General features: G+C 32.2%; 1 long non-coding RNA gene across 22 annotated transcripts in view; it reads right to left on the reverse strand.

The window, feature by feature from the left end:
• The window catches only part of LOC148608718 (uncharacterized), a 97,650-nt gene that overhangs the window by 18,790 nt on the left and 64,918 nt on the right, over positions 1-13,942 (reverse strand). For 19 of the 22 annotated variants that reach the window (XR_015924658.1, XR_015924653.1, XR_015924660.1 and 16 more), the window contains 4 exons: positions 12,876-12,951; positions 12,536-12,612; positions 11,869-12,121; positions 10,349-10,430 (listed from right to left, as the gene is read on the reverse strand). This is a non-coding gene — a long non-coding RNA (uncharacterized LOC148608718). Of the gene's footprint in view, positions 1-10,348; positions 10,431-11,868; positions 12,122-12,535; positions 12,613-12,875; positions 12,952-13,465; positions 13,606-13,942 lie in introns of all 22 variants that reach the window. The other 3 variants (XR_015924662.1, XR_015924663.1, XR_015924664.1) reach the window with 3 other exon arrangements.

A 13,942-nucleotide genomic window follows, 5' to 3' on the forward strand; every position in this document is an offset into this window, starting at 1 on the left:
GTATTCCAAGAGCTTGAGACAATTGACTAACACTGTAATTTTGCCAAATGACCTCTGCTGCAGGTTAGAAACAGATTCTAAATGTTAAAATTTTTACCTTTACCCTGTCCACTGCTTATCAATAGTGTTTATTTGCTGTTATTATGACACTGTGTGAGCAAAAAACTCAAAATGAGACAATAATTAGCTCATTTGCCCAACTTTACCTTGATGCCATAAGCAATTATGAGTTTTACATTGAAAATCCCATAGAAACCCATTTCTGGACTAAAATGCAAAAAAATGAGAAAAGAAATAGGGTTTTTTGCCACATTTCATGTTCATTCCATGAATTCAGAGAAATTAATCCTCAAAACATATAAAAGTAGAATGTTTACAAAAATGTGACCTCTCTTATATTGGATCGGCTTATTATGAAACTCAAGTAAAGGCTTCATCTATGAAAAGCCTACTCATTTCTAAGTCTAACTGCAAAGTTATACAGAGATTTGTTGAAAAATAAATGATTGATGGCAAATTTTATATCAGTGGTATATTTGGTGACTTCACCTTTTGGCAGATTGAGTGAAGAAGTCTCCTCTAAATAGCCTCAATTCATATATTTGACAGATTTTCTCTTTTTTTTTTCCTTATTTCCATTGCATTGCATGTTTCTGAAGTAGAAAACGTCAGCCAGTCAGATTTCATTCCTGATTAAAGACGGAAATATGTGTTTTAATACATGACACTGCAGTATTAGAGCATTTTCACATAGTGCAAGGGTACTTATATATAAACTCATTTTTAGAAGCTAAAAAAGAATAAATCAACCCAAACTGACTTCCAGAGTGCTGTAGACACATTACATGTGCTTTGAAAACAACCAGAGGCAGTGTTTTAGAATAAACTATCAGATGGGGTAATTAAAATCAAGCCAGGACCAGGGTTGTAAAACTTCGGGTTTTGGTAAATATGCCATTTATACTAAGATTTTACCCCTACAGCCACAAAATAGTGAAAAGATATTTTAAAATGCATGTTTTGATGCTTATGTGGTACATATGAACTCATCTGAATGTTTCCTTTTCATATCAAGTCAGGTTTTTTCTGCTTTTAGGCTTTTTAGTGTATGACAGGCTCCAAAATAAGTGTTTTTCGTCAACTCAGTAGGGGTTTAAGTGGCACATTTATTCAAAATATATGTAAAAGAATGGGAAATCATGGTTGTTTGTACACTTTTCAGACATTTCCCTCCCATAATCCAGAATTTCATACCAATGCAGTGCAAGGGAATATTCCAAGAGCTTGAGACAATTGACTAACACTGTAATTTTGCCAAATGACCTTTGCTGTAGGTTAGAAACAGATAATAAATGTTAAAATTTTTACCTTTACCCTGTCCACTGCTTATCAATAGTGTTTATTTGCTGTTATTATGACACTGTGTGAGCAAAAAACTCAAAATGAGACAATAATTAGCTCATTTGCTCAACTTTACCCTGATGCCATAAGCAATTATGAGTTTTACATTGAAAATCACATAGAAACCCATTTTTGGACTAATATACAAAAAAATGAGAAAAAAAATAGGGTTTTTTGCCACATTTCATGTTTATTCCATGAATTCAGAGAAACAAATCCTCAAAACATATAAAAATAGAACGTTTTACAAAAATGTGACCTCTCTTATATTAGATCGGCTTATTATGAAACTCAAGTAAAGGCTTCATCTATGAAAAGCCTATTCATTTCTAAGTCTAACTGCAAAGTTATACAGAGATTTGTTGAAAAATAAATGATTGATGGCAAATTTTATATCAATGGTATATTTGGCAACTTCAACTTTTGGCAGATTGAGTGAAGAAGTGTCCTCTAAATAGCCTCAATTCATATATTTGACAGATTTTCACTTTTTTTTTTCTTTATTTCCATTGCATTGCATGTTTCTGAAGTAGAAAACGTCAGCCAGTCAGATTTCATTCCTGATTTAAGACGGAAATATGTGTTTTAATACATGACACTGCAGTATTAGAGCATTTTCACATAGTGCAGGGGTACTTATATAAAAACTCATATTTAGAAGCTAAAAAAGAATGAATTTACCCAAACTGACCTCCAAAGTGCTATAGACACATTAAATGTACTTTGAAAACAACCAGAGGCAGTGTTTTAGAGTAAACTATCAGATGGGGTAATTAAAATCAAGCCAGGACCAGGGTTGTAAAACTGCAGATTTTGGTAAATATGCCATTTATACTAAGATTTTACCCCTACAGCCACAAAATAGTGAAAAGATATTTTAAAATGCATGTTTTGATGCTTATGTGGTACATATGAACTCATCTGAATGTTTCCTTTTCATATCAAGTCTGGTTTTTTCTGCTTTTAGGCTTTTTAGTGTATGACTGGCTCCAAAATAAGTGTTTTTCGTCAACTCAGTAGGGGTTTAAGTGGCACATTTATTCAAATATATGTAAAGGAATGGGAAATCCTTGCTGTTTTTACAGTTTTCAGACATTTCCCTCCCATAATCCAGAATTTCATACCAATGCAGTGCATGGGAGTATTCCCAGAGCTTGAGACAATTGACTAACACTGTAATTTTGCCATATGACCTTTGCTGCAGGTTAGAAACAGATTCTTAATGTTAAAATTTTTACCTTTACCCTGTCCACTGCTTATCAACAGTGTTTATTTGCTGTTATTATGACACTGTGTGAGCAAAAAACTCAATATGAGACAATAACTAGCTTATTTGCCCAATTTTACCCTGATGCCATAAAGCAATTATGAGTTTTACATTGAAAATCACATAGAAACCCATTTTTGGACTAAAATACAAAAAAATGAGAAAAGAAATAGGGTTTTTTGCCACATTGCATGTTTATTCCATGAATTCAGAGAAATAAACCCCCAAAACATATAAAAATAGCATGTTTTACAAAAATGTGACCTCTCTTATATTAGATCGGCTTATTTTGAAACTCAAGTAAAGGCTTCATCTGTGAAAAGCCTATTCATTTCTAAGTCTAACTGCAAAGTTATACAGAGATTTGTTGAAAAATAAATGATTGATGGCAAATTTTATATCAATGGTATATGTGGTGACTTCAACTTTTGGCAGATTGAGTGAAGAAGTATCCTCTAAATAGCCTCAATTCAAATATTTGACAGATTTTCTCTTTTTTTTTTTTTCTTTATTTCCATGCATTCCATGTTTCTGAAGTAGAAAACACCAGCTAGTCAGCATTCAATCTGATTTAAGACGGAAATATGTGTTTTAATACATGACACTGCAGTATTAGAGCATTTTTACATAGTGCAGGGGTACTTATATAAAAACTCATTTTTAGAAGATAAAAAAGAATAAATCAACCCAAACTGACTTCCAAAGTGCTATAGACACATTAAATGTACTTTGAAAACAACCAGAGGCAGTGTTTTAGAGTAAACTATCAGATGGGGTAATTAAAATCAAGCCAGGACCAGGGTTGTAAAACTTCGGGTTTTGGTAAATATGCCATTTATACTAAGATTTTACCCCTACAGCCACAAAATAGTGAAAAGATATTTTAAAATGCATGTTTTGATGCTTATGTGGTACATATGAACTCATCTGAATGTTTCCTTTTCATATCAAGTCAGGTTTTTTCTGCTTTTAGGCTTTTTAGTGTACGCCCGGCTCCAAAATAAGTGTTTTTCATCAACTCAGTAGGGGTTTCAGTGGCACATTTATTCAAAATATATGTAAAGGAATGGGAAATCATGTCTGTTTGTACAGTTTTCAGACATTTCCCTCCCATAATCCAGAATTTCATACCAATGCAGTGCATGGGAGTATTCCAAGAGCTTGAGACAATTGACTAACACTGTAATTTTGCCAAATGACCTCTGCTGCAGGTTAAAAACAAATTCTAAATGTTAAAATTTTTACCTTTACCCTGTCCACTGCTTATCAATAGTGTTTATTTGCTGTTATTATGACACTGTGTGAGCAAAAAACTCAAAATGAGACAATAATTAGCTCATTTGCTCAACTTTACCCTGATGCCATAAGCAATTATGAGTTTTACATTGAAAATCCCACAGAAACCCATTTTTGGACTAAAATGCAAAAAATGAGAAAAGAAATAGGGTTTTCTACCACATTGCATGTTTATTCCATGAATTCAGAGATATGTACCCCCAAAACGTATAAAAAAAAACATGTTTTACAAAAATGTGACCTCTCTTATATTAGATCGGCTTATTTTGAAACTCAAGTAAAGGCTTCATCTGTGAAAAGCCTATTCATTTCTAAGTCTAACTGCAAGTTATACAGAGATATGTTGAAAAATAAATGATTGGTGGCAAATTTTATATCAATGGTATATGTGGCGACTTCAACTTTTGGCAGATTGAATGAAGAAGTGTCCTCTAAATAGCCTCAATTCATATATTTGACAGATTTTCACTTTTTTTTTCTTTATTTCCATTGCATTGCATGTTTCTGAAGTAGAAAACGTCAGCCAGTCAGATTTCATTCCTGATTTAAGATGGAAATATGTGTTTTAATACATGACACTGCAGTATTAGAGCATTTTCACATAGTGCATGGGTACTTATATAAAAACTCATTTTTAGAAGATAAAAAAGAATAAATCAACCCAAGCTGACTTCCAAAGTGCTATAGATACATTAAATGTACTTTAAAAACAACCAGAGGCAGTGTTTTAGAGTAAACTATCAGATGGGGTAATTAAAATCAAGCCAGGACCAGGGTTGTAAAACTGCGGGTTTTGGTAAATATGCCATTTATACTAAGATTTTACACCTACAGCCACAAAATAGTGAAAAGATATTTTAAAATGCATGTTTTGATGCTTATGTGGTACATATGAACTCATCTGAATGTTTCCTTTTCATATCAAGTCAGGTTTTTTCTGCTTTTAGGCTTTTTAGTGTATGACAGGCTCCAAAATAAGTGTTTTTCGTCAACTCAGTAGGGGTTTAAGTGGCACATTTATTCAAAATATATGTAAAGGAATGGGAAATCATGTCTGTTTGTACAGTTTTCAGACATTTCCCTCCCATAATCCAGAATTTCATACCAATGCAGTGCAAGGGAATATTCCAAGAGCTTGAGACAATTGACTAACACTGTAATTTTGCCAAATGACCTCTGCTGCAGGTTAGAAACAGATTCTAAATGTTAAAATTTTTACCTTTACCCTGTCCACTGCTTATCAATAGTGTTTATTTGCTGTTATTATGACACTGTGTGAGCAAAAAACTCAAAATGAGACAATAATTAGCTCATTTGCTCAACTTTATCCTGATGCCATAAGCAATTATGAGTTTTACCTTGAAAATCCCATAGAAACCCATTTTTGGACTAAAATGCAATAAAATGAGAAAAGAAATAGGGTTCTTTGCCACATTGCATGTTTATTCCATGAATTCGGAGAAATAATCCCCAAAAACATATAAAAATAGCATGTTTTACAAAAATCATCTGGATGTTTCCTTTTCATATCAAGTTAGGTTTTTTCTGCTTTTAGGCTTTTTATTGTATGACCAGCTCCAACATAAGTGTTTTTCGTCAACTCAGTAGGGGTTTAAGTGGCACATTTATTCAAAATATATGTAAAGGAATGGGAAATCATGGCTGTTTTTATAGTTTTCACACATTTCCCTCCCATAATCCAGAATTTCATACCAATGCAGTGCAAGGGAGTATTCCAAGAGCTTGAGACAATTGACTAACACTGTAATTTTGCCAAATGACCTCTGCTGCAGGTTAAAAACAGATTCTAAATGTTAAATTTTTTACCTTTACCCTGTCCACTGCTTATCAATAGTGTTTATTTCCTGTTATTATGACACTGTGTGAGCAAAAAACTCAAAATGAGACAATAATTAGCTCATTTGCCCAACTTTACCTTGATGCCATAAGCAATTATGAGTTTTACATTGAAAATCCCATAGAAACCCATTTTTGGACTAAAATGCAAAAAAATGAGAAAAGAAATAGGGTTTTTTGCCACATTTCATGTTCATTCCATGAATTCAGAGAAATAAATCCTCAAAACATATAAAAGTAGAATGTTTACAAAAATGTGACCTCTCTTATATTGGATCGGCTTATTATGAAACTCAAGTAAAGGCTTCATCTATGAAAAGCCTACTCATTTCTAAGTCTAACTGCAAAGTTATACAGAGATTTGTTGAAAAATAAATGATTGATGGCAAATTTTATATCAATGGTATATTTGGTGACTTCACCTTTTGGCAGATTGAGTGAAGAAGTGTCCTCTAAATAGCCTCAATTCATATATTTGACAGATTTTCACTTTTTTTTCCTTATTTCCATTGCATTGCATGTTTCTGAAGTAGAAAACGTCAGCCAGTCAGATTTCATTCCTGATTTAAGACGGAAATATGTGTTTTAATACATGACACTGCAGTATTAGAGCATTTTCACATAGTGCAGGGGTACTTATATATAAACTCATTTTTAGAAGCTAAAAAAGAATAAATCAACCCAAACTGACTTCCAGAGTGCTGTAGACACATTACATGTGCTTTGAAAACAACCAGAGGCAGTGTTTTAGAATAAACTATCAGATGGGGTAATTAAAATCAAGCCAGGACCAGGGTTGTAAAACTTCGGGTTTTGGTAAATATGCCATTTATACTAAGATTTTACCCCTACAGCTACAAAATAGTGAAAAGATATTTTAAAATGCATGTTTTGATGCTTATGTGGTACATATGAACTCATCTGAATGTTTCCTTTTCATATCAAGTCAGGTTTTTTCTGCTTTTAGGCTTTTTAGTGTATGACCGGCTCCAAAATAAGTGTTTTTCGTCAACTCAGTAAGGGTTTAAGTGGCACATTTATTCAAAATATATGTAAAAGAATGGGAAATCATGGTTGTTTGTACACTTTTCAGACATTTCCCTCCCATAATCCAGAATTTCATACCAATGCAGTGCAAGGGAATATTCCAAGAGCTTGAGACAATTGACTAACACTGTAATTTTGCCAAATGACCTTTGCTGTAGGTTAGAAACAGATTCTTAATGTTAAAATTTTTACCTTTACCCTGTCCACTGCTTGTCAATAGTGTTTATTTGCTGTTATTATGACACTGTGTGAGCAAAAAACTCAAAATGAGACAATAATTAGCTCATTTGCTCAACTTTACCCTGATGCCATAAGCAATTATGAGTTTTACATTGAAAATCACATAGAAACCCATTTTTGGACTAATATACAAAAAAATGAGAAAAGAAATAGGGTTTTTTGCCACATTTCATGTTTATTCCATGAATTCAGAGAAACAAATCCTCAAAACATATAAAAGTAGAACGTTTTACAAAAATGTGACCTCTCTTATATTAGATCGGCTTATTATGAAACTCAAGTAAAGGCTTCATCTATGAAAAGCCTATTCATTTCTAAGTCTAACTGCAAAGTTATACAGAGATTTGTTGAAAAATAAATGATTGATGGCAAATTTTATATCAATGGTATATTTGGCAACTTCAATTTTTGGCAGATTGAGTGAAGAAGTGTCCTCTAAATAGCCTCAATTCATATATTTGACAGATTTTCACTTTTTTTTTCTTTATTTCCATTGCATTGCATGTTTCTGAAGAAGAAAACGTCAGCCAGTCAGATTTCATTCCTGATTTAAGACGGAAATATGTGTTTTAATACATGACACTGCAGTATTAGAGCATTTTCACATAGTGCAGGGGTACTTATATAAAAACTCATATTTAGAAGCTAAAAAAGAATAAATCAACCCAAACTGACTTCCAAAGTGCTATAGACACATTAAATGTACTTTGAAAACAACCAGAGACAGTGTTTTAGAGTAAACTATCAGATGGGGTAATTAAACTCAAGTCAGGACCAGGGTTGTGAAACTGTCAGTTTTGGTAAATATGCCATTTATACTAAGATTTTACTCCTACAGCAACTAAATAGTGAAAAGATATTTTAAAATGCATGTTATGAATTCATCTGAATGTTTCCTTTTCATATCAAGTCAGGTTTTTTCTGCTTTTAGGCTTTTTAGTGTATGACCGGCTCCAAAATAATTGTTTTTCATCAACTCAGTAAGGGTTTAAGTAGCACATTTATTCAAAATATATGTCAAAGAATGGGAAATCATGGTTGTTTATACAGTTTTCAGACATTTCCCTCCCATAATCCTGTAAACACTGTAATTTTGCCATATGACCTTTGCCGCAGGTCAAAAACAGATTCTCAATGTTAAAATTTTTACCTTTACCCTGTCCACTGCTTATCAATAGTGTTTATTGGCTGTTATTATGACACTGTGTGAGCAAAAAACTCAAAATGAGACAATAATTAGCTCATTTGCCAAACTTTACCCTGATGCCATAAGCAATTATGAGTTTTACATTGAAAATCCCTTAGAAACCCATTTTTGAAATTCTGGATTATGGGAGGGAAATGTCTGAAAACTGTACAAACAACCATGATTTCCCATTCTTTTACATATATTTTGAATAAATGTGCTACTTAAACCCTTACTGAGTTGACGAAAAACACTTTTGTTGGAGCCGGTCATACACTAAAAAGCCTAAAAGCAGAAAAAACCTGACTTGATATGAACAGGAAACATTCAGATGAGTTCATATAAACCACATAAGCATCAAAACATGCATTTTAAAATATCTTTTCACTATTTTGTGGCTGTAGGGGTAAAATCTTAGTATAAATGGCATATTTACCAAAATCCGCAGTTTTACAACCCTGGTCCTGGCTTGATTTTAATTACCCCATCTGATAGTTTACTCTAAAACACTGCCTCTGGTTGTTTTCAAAGTACATTTAATGTGTCTATAGCACTTTGGAAGTCAGTTTGGGTAAATTCATTCTTTTTTAGCTTCTAAAAATGAGTTTTTATATAAGTACCCCTGCACTATGTGAAAATGCTCTAATACTGCAGTGTCATGTATTAAAACACATATTTCCGTCTTAAATCAGGAATGAAATCTGACTGGCTGACGTTTTCTACTTCAGAAACATGCAATGCAATGGAAATAAAGAAAAAAAAGTGAAAATCTGTCAAATATTTGAATTGAGGCTATTTAGAGGACACTTCTTCACTCAAACTGCCAAAAGTTGAAGTTGCCAAATATACCATTGATATAAAATTTGCCATCAATCATTTATTTTTCAACAAATCTCTGTATAACTTTGCAGTTAGACTTAGAAATGAATAGGCTTTTCATAGATGAAGCGTTTACTTGAGTTTCATAATAAGCCGATCTAATATAAGAGAGGTCACATTTTTGTAAAACGTTCTACTTTTATATGTTTTGAGGATTTGTTTCTCTGAATTCATGGAATAAACATGAAATGTGGCAAAAAACCCTATTTCTTTTCTCATTTTTTGTATATTAGTCCAAAAATGGGTTTCTATGTGATTTTCAATGTAAAACTCATAATTGCTTATGGCATCAGGGTAAAGTTGAGCAAATGAGCTAATTATTGTCTCATTTTGAGTATAAATGGCATATTTACCAAAACCCGCAGTTTTACAACTCTGGTCCTAGCTTGATTTTAATTACCCCATCTGATAGTTTACTCTAAAACACTGCCTCTGGTTGTTTTCAAAGTACATTTAATGTGTCTATAGCACTCAGGAAGTAAGTTTGGGTTGATTCATTCTTTTTTAGCTTCTAAAAATGAGTTTTTATATAAGTACCCCTGCACTATGTGAAAATGCTCTAATACTGCAGTGTCATGTATTAAAACACATATTTCCGTCTTAAATCATATGGAAAGCTGACTAGCTGGTGTTTTCTACTTCAAAAACATGCAATGCAATGGAAATAAAGAAAAAAAAGAGAAAATCTGTCAAATATTTGAATTGAGGCTATTTAGAGGACACTTCTTCACTCAATCTGCCAAAAGTTGAAGTCGCCAGAAAAAGATAACAATAGAAAGAAGAAAAAACTACAATTTTAAATAGGTTAGTTGTTTTTAAAACATTCAGGCAAACAAACTATTTTTTTACAATACGATATAATTTTTGACATTACCTTGCAAAATTATCACTATTCAGATGTTCTTACATTTGGTGTAGAGATGCTAAACGTGGAGCTATTTGAATGCCTACGAGATAATATACATAACCATATTATATTACTCAAAACATCTGTCAAAGGCATAAGGCATCTTTAGTATTGCCGAAGAAATGTTTATGTACAATGCAGCCCAATCTGTATTTATTAGATTACGAATGATACCTCAAATAAACAAAACTAATTTCAATTGTACTTAACAATTCAAGGAGTCGTATGTTTCAAGTAAAAGTAATCAAGGGAACCAAGTTATACTTACCTTTTCAAAATTCTAGTTTGTTCTTCATTATATTGTTGTCTATTTCTGTCCTATATGATGTTAATCGACCAATTCTCTGCAACTGAAGGAAGAGGGATAGTTTTTTTTTCGTATTTCAGGACACATTATCTGATACAGGAATTTACAAATGTTTTACTTCGTTGACATGTCTTACATTTCTTATGACTCATTTTAACTAAATCGAAATCATGTATTTCCCCCAATATTTTTTTGATCAAGGATTCATTTGTTGCTATAATTTTCTGTAAATCAACAAATTCTCTGGAAATGAGAGAACGGGTAATGTTTTACACTGCACATGAGACTATCTGTCGAATTATTTGATGACTCATCTTATCTAAATCATGTACTTTTTTCACAATATTTCTTTTCAAAGATCCATTTTAGCAATTTTTCATAAATAACTTTACAATAAAAAATGACCATATCATTCAGTTTTAGTCTGCATAATGATAATATCTAAATCATGTTTTTAAGATACACTTTCTTCATTTAAATAATAGAGATTCTTTTTCTAAACATAAATTATATCATACATTTGTTAAACATTCGTTTTCAGCGATATTCCTGTGAAAAACAATAGGAATAAAATCCTTCAATTTATCTGAATATGATTACCTTGATTGCTTAGAATAAATTAGGGAAATTTTTATAACCTTTTTATGACCTCTTAAACATTATCAGCACAAATAATGTTGGCGTTACCTCCCCTTGACTGTGGGCATCATTAAAATAACCTGCAGTCAATTTTATATAAACTTTCAATTTGACGTCTTGAAATAAATAAGTTCATAATAGTTCTCCTTTAAAACAGACAAAATTATTCTGTATCAAAAATATATTGTTCTCCTTCATTATTATCATATATAAGGACAGTGTAACACCTGAAATTGATCCATTCATTAAGAATTGATCTAAATAGCATTTTGGCATTTTGACAGAACTTTGAGACATGACATACTTAGATATTTACCCAATAAGTTAACTAAACCATTGAATAGGCTCATTCGTAACAGATGTAGTCATGATATTGTCAAATCGTTAGTTGGTAGTATTTAAGTGGTATTAACATTGCTTCGCTAATGGGTGCCTTAAATAGACATTAAAACACTAAATTTAAAAGCAGTGTTTTGGGATGATATAGGTTGTGTCCTCATTGTTTCACTTTTGATTAACTGTGGTTCTTAACCCCGCATGGAAAGAATTGGGATTTATTCAACATACGATGGAGACATAACTTTTTGAAGATTTAAACTGGTCTGGAGCTGACATTTCAATAACTGCTCATTAAAAATAGTTTGTACATTTGTGAAATTTATATTCAGTTTATTTCCGTTGTAGCCAAGGACTCAGATCTTTTAAGACTGATTTTCAGGTGTGTTTAATTGTTTAATATTTTTCACAGTGGCAAAACTTTTAATGGGTAGGGTTGTAATCACGCCAAAATACTTTAACCCCGCTGCATTGTTTGCGTCTGTCCTAAGTCAGGAATGTCTTACCTCAGTATTTCTTGTTTCTTTAATTTAGTTTTTATGTTACTTCAGCATAGAGGGGCAACTCTTTCGCTGTACCTATGTATATATATTGATCTTGTGGGGCCAACTGCAGCCTGCCCTGTGGTGTGCGAGTTTCCTCGTTGGTTATTGAAGACCAATGGGTGGCCTTTGACTGTCATTTTCATCCCGATGGCTTTGTTGTCCACTTTGACATATCACCATACCTATCCTCGTTATATCAGGCTTGATCCTTTCACTATGATATGTAACAAAAGAAGACCAAATTCAAATTCAATAGCCCTAACAATATGAAAAATATTTGAAAAATGACACGTTTGTGTATTCTGATTTTTTAGATTACGAATGTCACCTCATATTGTTCACATGAGGTATCATTCGTAATCTCATAAATACAGATTGTGTTAGATTGTATATAAATATATATTCAGCAATCCTAGATATGCCTTTTGTCTTTGACAGATGTTTTGAGTTATAGAATATAATCATTCAAATTTTACCGCAGACATTCAATCAGTTTCTCGTCTAGCATTTCTACAGCATATGTAACAACATTTGAACAGTGACATTTTTGCAGGAAAAGGTAAATAAAATAAATATTTTTGTAAAAAACTATAATTTGTGTTTGCCTGAGTGTTGTAAAACTACTAACCTATTCAAAATTCCAGTCTGTTCTTCCCTTCTAATGTTATCCTTTTCTGTCCCGTTGGATCTAAGTCGACCAATTCACTGCAGATTAGAAAAGTGGGTTAAGTTGTATACTTAATGTGTCCGACAATACTAAATATGTATCATGCCTTTGATAGATGTTTTGAGTTATAGAATATGATCATGTAAACCATCTCACAGACATTCATATAGTTTCACGTTTAGCATTTTTACAGCACATTTAACAACATTTAAATATTGATAATTTACAATGAAATGTCAAAATATACATATTTTTAAAGACTATAATATTTGTTTCCCTGAGTGTTGAAAAAACTACTTACCTTTTCAAAATTCTAGTTTGTTCTTCATTCTATTGTTGTCTCTTTCTGTCCCCCATGGTGTAAATCGACCAATTCTCTGCAAATGAAGGAAGGGGGGTAGTTTTTTTTATACTTCAGGACACACTATCTGATACAACAATTTACAAATGTTTTACTTCGTTGATATGTCTTACTTTTCTGATGACTTATTTTAACTAAATCGTGTATTTTCCCCCAATATTTGTTTGATCAAGGGTTCATTTGTTGCTATAATTTTCTGTAAATCAACAAATTCTCTGGAAATGAGAGAACGGGTAATGTTTTACACTGCACATGAGACTATCTGTTATAGGAATTTACAAATGTGTTACTTCGTCGATGTGTCTTCAATTTGTATTTATGACTTTTCTGTCGAATTACTTGATGACTCATCTTATCTAAATCGTGTACTTTTGATCGACAATCCTAGATATGCCTAATGTCTTTGACAGATGTTTTGAGTTACAGAATATGAGTATGAATATTATCTCGCAGACATTTAAACAGTTTTATTTTTTAACGTTTAGCATTTCTATAGGACATGTAACAACATCTGAATAGTGATATTTTACCAAGGAAGGGCCCAATTATATATTTCTGGAAAAAAACTGTAAGATTTATTTGCCTGAGTATTGTAAGGGCCTACTTTCCTATTTAAAAGTCTAGTCTTTTCTTCATTCGTCTGTTTTCCTATTTATATGTAAGTCTCTTCCTTCAAATCAGAGAAGAAAATAAAGTTGTATACTTAAGGAGAGAATATTTTTATTTTGATATACATATGTGATACTTTGTCCAAATGTCTTACCATTTGAATAACCTTGGTTCCCTTGATTACTCTTACATTTGTATTCATAATCTTTCTTTTCAGTTACTCGATGACTTATTTTAACTGTAGTGCAGCGGACGACTAAAGCTTTGTCGAAATTCAATAGGCCTAGAGGGTATACGGCTATATTATATGTCAAAGGAAAGATTAATTAATGTAGTTTTTGAATATCATTCTTTTCTAACTGAAATGTGATAAAGTTTTCTGCAATTTTGCATTAATT

Source organism: Perna viridis, chromosome 8 (genome assembly GCF_037379345.1).
Source record: "Perna viridis isolate PV_CMFRI_1.1 ecotype Kerala chromosome 8, ASM3737934v1, whole genome shotgun sequence".
NCBI lineage: Eukaryota > Metazoa > Mollusca > Bivalvia > Mytilida > Mytilidae > Perna > Perna viridis.